General features: G+C 50.2%; 1 long non-coding RNA gene across 2 annotated transcripts; it reads left to right on the forward strand.

Moving 5' to 3' along the window:
• Nucleotides 1-2945: 2945 nt before the first annotated feature.
• On the forward strand, nucleotides 2946-5557 carry LOC114705741. Of its 2 annotated transcripts, none has more exons than XR_003736432.2 (4): nucleotides 2946-3032; nucleotides 3733-3901; nucleotides 4903-5035; nucleotides 5434-5557. It is a non-coding gene; the product is annotated as an uncharacterized LOC114705741 (long non-coding RNA). The 2 variants fall into 2 exon arrangements; XR_003736433.2 differs by having other exon boundaries at nucleotides 2957-3123.
• The last annotated feature ends 675 nt before the right edge of the window (nucleotides 5558-6232 follow it).

The raw sequence follows: 6232 nt of genomic DNA on the forward strand, positions 1-6232 counted from the left end.
TCCACCTTTCTGCCCCATCTTCCACGATGACCCCTGAGCCTTGGGAGTAAGTGTGTGTGTGTGTGTGTGTGTGTGTGTGTGTGTGTGTGTGTGTGTGTATGTGTGTGATAGATGTCCTGTTTAGGGCTGAGAATGCCAATCTTTTATTCCGAATGTTGACCAGTTGTGAGTCTCTGGGCCAATCAAAATGACATTTTATTTATTTATTTAGTGTGTTTGTTTGAGTCCAGTGGGCATGTGCCATGCGTGGCACATGTGTATGACTGGGAGGATGACCTGTGGGAGTTGGCCCTCTTTCTCCGTGTGGGCTTCACAGGGTCAGGCTTGGCAGCAAGTGCCTTTATCCTCTGAGCCATCCTGGCAGTTCATTTGCATTTCTTTTCCTTGTGTGGGTTCTGGGAATCAAACTTAGACCTTTGTGCTCTCAGGATGAGTACTTTCTAGACTGAGTTATCTCCTTAGCTTGGTTCGGTGTTTTAAAGAGTTGTGTCTTTCTCATATGTTTCAAAATTCCAGAATCCTCTCCCCAAGACGAGGACATCCATAGGCTCTTTGAACATTAATATTTAGACCCTTTTATACCCTACCACCCATCTACCCATCAGACCATCCATCTATCTGTCCATCTGCCTATCCATCCATGCATACATCCTGTCTTTTGTTCAATGTGTGTTTATTCGTCTAGGCATCCACTGAAGCATTTGTTGAGCTATTATAAGTCAGGCAAAGTAGGGAAGTGATGCTCTTGACTCTGCCAAAGGGAATATGCTAAATGGAATGGACCGCTTGATGGTTAGTCAACAGCTGCCATGGGTGGCAAGAAAAGTCACAATCTGTCCCCTCCTTGGATTCACATTCTTCCCTTCCACTCTGTGACAGGGCTCTGCCGGGTCACTTGTTTTGGTGCCGTAACACAAATAGATTGACCATCACTTGTCCTCTTTGTCTTTAGAACCCTGTGACTGTCACCAGATGAAAAAGTCTGAGCTGCTTCTAGCAGCGAGAGACATGAGGCTTCATCCTGGCAGCAGATTGCCACCAACCCGATGTGTGAATCAAGTCATTAAGTCTCGAGGTTTTTGCCTTTGTTTGTTTGTTTGTTTAGTGTGTGAGACCTGTCACATGTGTGTGGAAGTTAAAGGACAACCCAGGAGAATTGGTTCTCTGTTTCCACCATGTGGATTCAGGGTATTGAGCTCAGGTCATCAGGTTTGGAGGCAGACACTGTATCCACTGAGCCATCTCTCTGGCCCAAGTTGTTTACATCAATGAGGAACTGGCAGTTTCTCACTACGCTGGACGGCTTATCTAAGGCCTTTCCAACCAAGAAGAGTCTTTCTGGCCCCAAGATGTTGCACACTTAAAGGGTAGATGCGAGTTACCGTGTTCAGACTTTCCTGAGAGCCCTGTTCTCTTACAGTCTCTGATATCAAATGAATAATGACCGTTTCCTGGATTCGACTTCAGATAAGAGAGGACACGAGGTACAGGTCATCATCACTAGATTCTGAGGATGAGCGGGGTGGATCAGGTCACTTCACTAGAGGAATGAGGGGGTCGTTTGAGGTCTGTTGGAGCCCTCTGTGACTCAGTGGTCCCTTCACCACTGGAAAAGAGTGGAGCAGGGATAGGGAAGAATCAACCTGTGCTCTATGCTCTGGGGAGACAGGATGAAAGAGTGATCTCATACGGAAAGGATGCCCTGGATAAGTACTGAGGATGATCACAGTCATGGGACGGCGGCAGCAGCTCTGGGTCACTCTGTGCCGGTGACTTTGCAGTTACTAGATATGAAATGCTTTGTAGAGATTTCTGCCTCCCCGTCCTTGACACTCTTGACAGTGTCATGAGTGCCCAGCATGTGGGACAGCTTTAAGTGCCACCGTTGGAGTCAGGGCATTAGCAGCTCTCTGGGTGGAAGAGGCGGTGCTCAGACTTCAGACCTGACCTCCAGCACCCTACTCCCCGGGCTTCCCCTCCTTTCTGCACATTTTTTTCTACCCACCCCTGACAGCCCCTTGAGCATCAATATCTCCAACCCTAAATCACCGTCCCCAGCCTCTACATAATCCTTTCAACCTCTGTTCCTTACCAACAAACAGTTGAGCCCAGATAAAGGCCGCCTGGCTTATCTGCCCGCCAGCCAATGCGGTGCTGTCCGAGATAACACAGCTTGGCTGAACTCAACATGGACGCAGGAGGTCATGGGGAGGTCCTTGAGTAAATGGGGTCTTATTACCTCGCAGAAACCGCCATCCTGAAGGTGGCTGATTCGACTCCCCGGGTATATTTGAGCTTGATCTCTGGAAGCTAGGCAGCCCCAGCAGGCTTTGCGGATCCAGAGCTTCAGAACTGATTGAGTCTGAAGTTACCGCTGAGAAACTCAATGAACTGAGGGCATTACACAGTTTTCATCCGAAAAACAAAATGCACGAAACGATACTATCCAGGCTTGCTGTTACAAATAACAGTACTACTGTCGTCTCTGGTTACAGAAATGTATGGGTGGTGTGGAGACTAAAGCCTGCTGGGGTCCTCAGAACACAGCACCAGCCCTGAAAGCCCATAGATTTCTGACAGGAAACCCCAGCCCCTGACACGATGCTGGTGTGAGCTGTTCCTTCCGTCTGCACTCTTGGGGTACCCAGGGTCAGGGAGAGGAAGAGGCCTCAGTCCCAGAACCCCTGGGCCCAGGTGGAGGTTCCCCCACTTACTATGTATGACCTTGAGCAAGTTACTTTTCTGGGCTCCAGTCCCTTATCTGTAGGGGACAGCAATAGTCCCTGTGACGCAGCCTCGCTGTGAGGATTAAATAAGAAATTTCAGACATGTGACAGAGCTGGCGTTGTGCCAGGGTAGAAGGGTGATTAGACAGGACAGGCATTTGGGATGGAGTGGCAACTCTGGGCAGGCGGCTCTACCCTTCCTGAGTACTTCCAAGGGGGCTGATCTCAACCGGAGGCAAAGGGAGCGGGTGCGGATGTGCTGTAGGTCCAGAGAGCAACGGGCAGCCAGATAGCTCATGTCAGGAGGTAACACAGCCATGGCCGGCCTGGGAGGGCTTCAAAGAGAAGCATTCGGGAGTAGTGGCCAAAGCCTGGGATAAGTCAGAGGGTCTGGAAGGTAGGAGGAAAGAAGAAATGCCCTTGTTCCATGCTCGTTTAACCAAACTGTCCTTCAAGGGAGGCGCCCTGCTTTCCCGCCTCTTCAAAGACTGTTAGTTTCTATGGCAACCTGACCAGGGGTTGCTATTATCCCCACTTTACAGACGAGGAGCCTGAGGTTAAGCTGTTTTGTGACTTGTGAAGGTCACAGGGAGCAAGGAATGTAAAAAGCACAGAAATCTATGGGCTTTCAGAGCTGGTGCTGTGTTCTGAGGACCCCAGGAGGCTTTAGTCTCCACACCACCCACATATTTCTGTAACCAGGGAAGGCAAAGAGCAGCCAAGTAAAGACTGATTACTTTGGGTCCCTTGGTTTTGTGAATTTCGTCAACTGATGAGCAAGTATGGGCGATCTCCAGCTTGCAAGCCCAGGCTCAGAGCTGCTGGGAGCTGGGAAGTGTAATGTCGGCTAACTTGGGACAGACAGAGTGACTTGTGTTGATTTTTCTAAAACTGTCACCCAAATGACGGTGTTAGCCACCCCTGCTTTTATTCCTGGGAACGCTTCCTGACTGTGATCCTGACGTCTGTTTTCTTGGTTGGTTTCTCGCTTCTCTTTTAAAGTCAGGGCGTATGAGATGAGAAGAAGCATACAACCACCCAGACATAAATCCAGCAGGGCACTGAAGTCGGACCTGCTCCAGGACACTGCCTAGCTGAGTGGGTTTCCGTGCTGGACTCTTGCAGGAGGCCGGGCTTCAGTGTGCCTGTGTAGTTTAGAGGATTTGTCACTGTCGGTGACAACCACCAATGCCCTGGCTGAGGGGACTGTGTGTGGTCACATCTAGCTTCTGGGGTGTCAGAGAGGAAGGGGTGAAGCAGGTTGATTTGTCCCTGACTTACTGCTGCAAGGCAGTGGTTCTTAAACAAGAGGATTTCCCTCGGCGGGCCGCCTCAGTTGGCCTTTGCGTATTGTTTTCTCAATAAGCTCGGGCCGGTGTATTGAAAACCCCAAAGGGAGGCCCAGGCAGGGAAGGAGGGTCAGGAGAAGCCATTCTCTTGCCATCTTTGGAGTGCCAGCCCTCTCTGGTTACTAAGTGGGACCCTGACAAATGTCTCATGGCAGCCTTGTGTTTATTCATTCCTTGTTTATTCCCTAATTCTTCCTAGTCCCTCCCGTTTCCCTCCTTTATACACCTATCCGTCCACACATAGCATTGTGCAAGACTGTGGGTAAATACACAAGATTCTGTCCTTGCTCTTTATACATTTCTGGTCTAGGAGGGTGCTTAAGCTAAATGCATGCATACAGCAATCGGCAAGACCACAGGGCCACACAGCAGAGGACAAATGATGACGTGCAATCGGAGAAGCGATCCTTTAGATGGGGGCAGAGGATTTGAACCCAGAGAAGTAGGCGAAGGGATTTCCATGGATGGAGGCAACAGTGCTCAGCTTTTTGAGTAGCGGGAGCTGGGGGGTGGAGGCTGTGGCTGCCCGGGAGAAGATGAACATGATTTGGCAGTAGAGCAGAGTGCACTGGGGGGGGGAGGCTGGAGGGAGGGCTATGAACCAAACCATAGGAGGTCAGAAGCAGCCTCGGTGGGCAGGATGGACCTAGTCGAGGTATCCGGGTCGGTGTGGCATGTGCAGGATTGAACCTGGGACTACTGTGCTGGCAGAGACGGCACCTTCAGGTTGGCACCTCGAGCTTTCCTTACATGCCCGTGGATGCAGCCACACCGTTTTCACAGCTGACGGGATGGCACATAGCTGGGTCTTCCCCTTCCTGTTCAAGGACTTTGGACAGTGGCCACTCAGAACCACACACATTTAAGTTTGGAATGGACACGAAAGCAACACCAGAAACAGATGGATGGCTTGAGGGAAGAAAAGCATTGGTCAGAAGAAGCTTCTAAAGCCTCTGGAAGGTTGGTTTTGAGGTGACTGAAAGTTTTAAAAACTTCATTCGTAAAAACATCTATTCATTCATTTTATTCATTCATGAGTGCGCTTACTCAAAGACATTGAGTATTGATGGCTATGTTGCCCGGACTGCTCTTGAACTCCTGGGCTCCAACAATTCTTCTGCCTCAGCCTCCCAAGTAGCAGCGACCATAGGTGTTTGCTACCGTGTCTGGGTAGAAACAATTCATTCTGTCAGTGACACATAGAGACACTAATTGGTGAATGTAAAATGGCCCGGTCATTGTGTAGTGCATTCATATATGTTTAAAGGTATTTCCCACAGTCATCGCTCTCTCCATTCCAGCCCCAGCGCCTTGAGTGGCCATCTTCATGGGTATTTTTTATTGTTGTTTTTTAATAGATCACAAGGCTGCCAGCCTGCAAGTGTGCCAACACTGAGAACTGTGGAGTCTTTGGCACTTCTTTTACAAGCAAATTCCTGGGCTCACCAGCGCTTCCAGCTCCTTAGAGATCAGCACCCAGAACGGAGTAGCCCTTGAGTAATTTCAATAAACATTTAACCAACACATACCTGCCGTGTGCCAGGGCCTCTGCTGCTGGGGAGACTGCGGCATGATGACGGAGACGAACATCCCCTCAGTTGGGCTGCAGAAATCCAGAGGGCCCTTCCAACTGGCCTTGTGGGTAGGCAGTATGAGCACCCTTCAGGTGGTGAGCGCATCTTGGCAAGCCCTGTTCGGGTTTTAAATGATTATCTTACTTAAATCCATTAAGAGCACCCCTTACAAAATAGCCCTGAGAGGTTTTTTTGCTATTTCAGTCTACAGAAACGTGCTTGGAAACACGTAGAAATGTATTAAGAGTCTGACGGAGGGGGAATTGGGAGGCTGGGGTGCGGGGGGGTGGGGGCGGGGTGGGGTGGGGGGGCACGGTGCGGACAAAGGCAGCCTCTATCTTCTCTGTAACTTGGGGGATGAGGAGGAAAAGCTCCTAGGAGAACCTACGGAGTGGTGAGGAAAGCCAGTCAGGCTGGGAGTCGGGAACGCAGAGCATCAGGGATCCAGACAAAGCCTAAGCAGGTTGCGGAGGCATGCTGGATGACTGCAGGAGGGTCTTGTCTCCAACACCTTGGCATTCTTACCCGGCATAGGCTTGGCACATGCTGTGCACTCAGCAGGTGCCCACTGGATTCATTCTTG

The sequence above is a fragment of the Peromyscus leucopus genome, chromosome 17, assembly GCF_004664715.2.
Source record: "Peromyscus leucopus breed LL Stock chromosome 17, UCI_PerLeu_2.1, whole genome shotgun sequence".
Taxonomy (NCBI): domain Eukaryota; kingdom Metazoa; phylum Chordata; class Mammalia; order Rodentia; family Cricetidae; genus Peromyscus; species Peromyscus leucopus.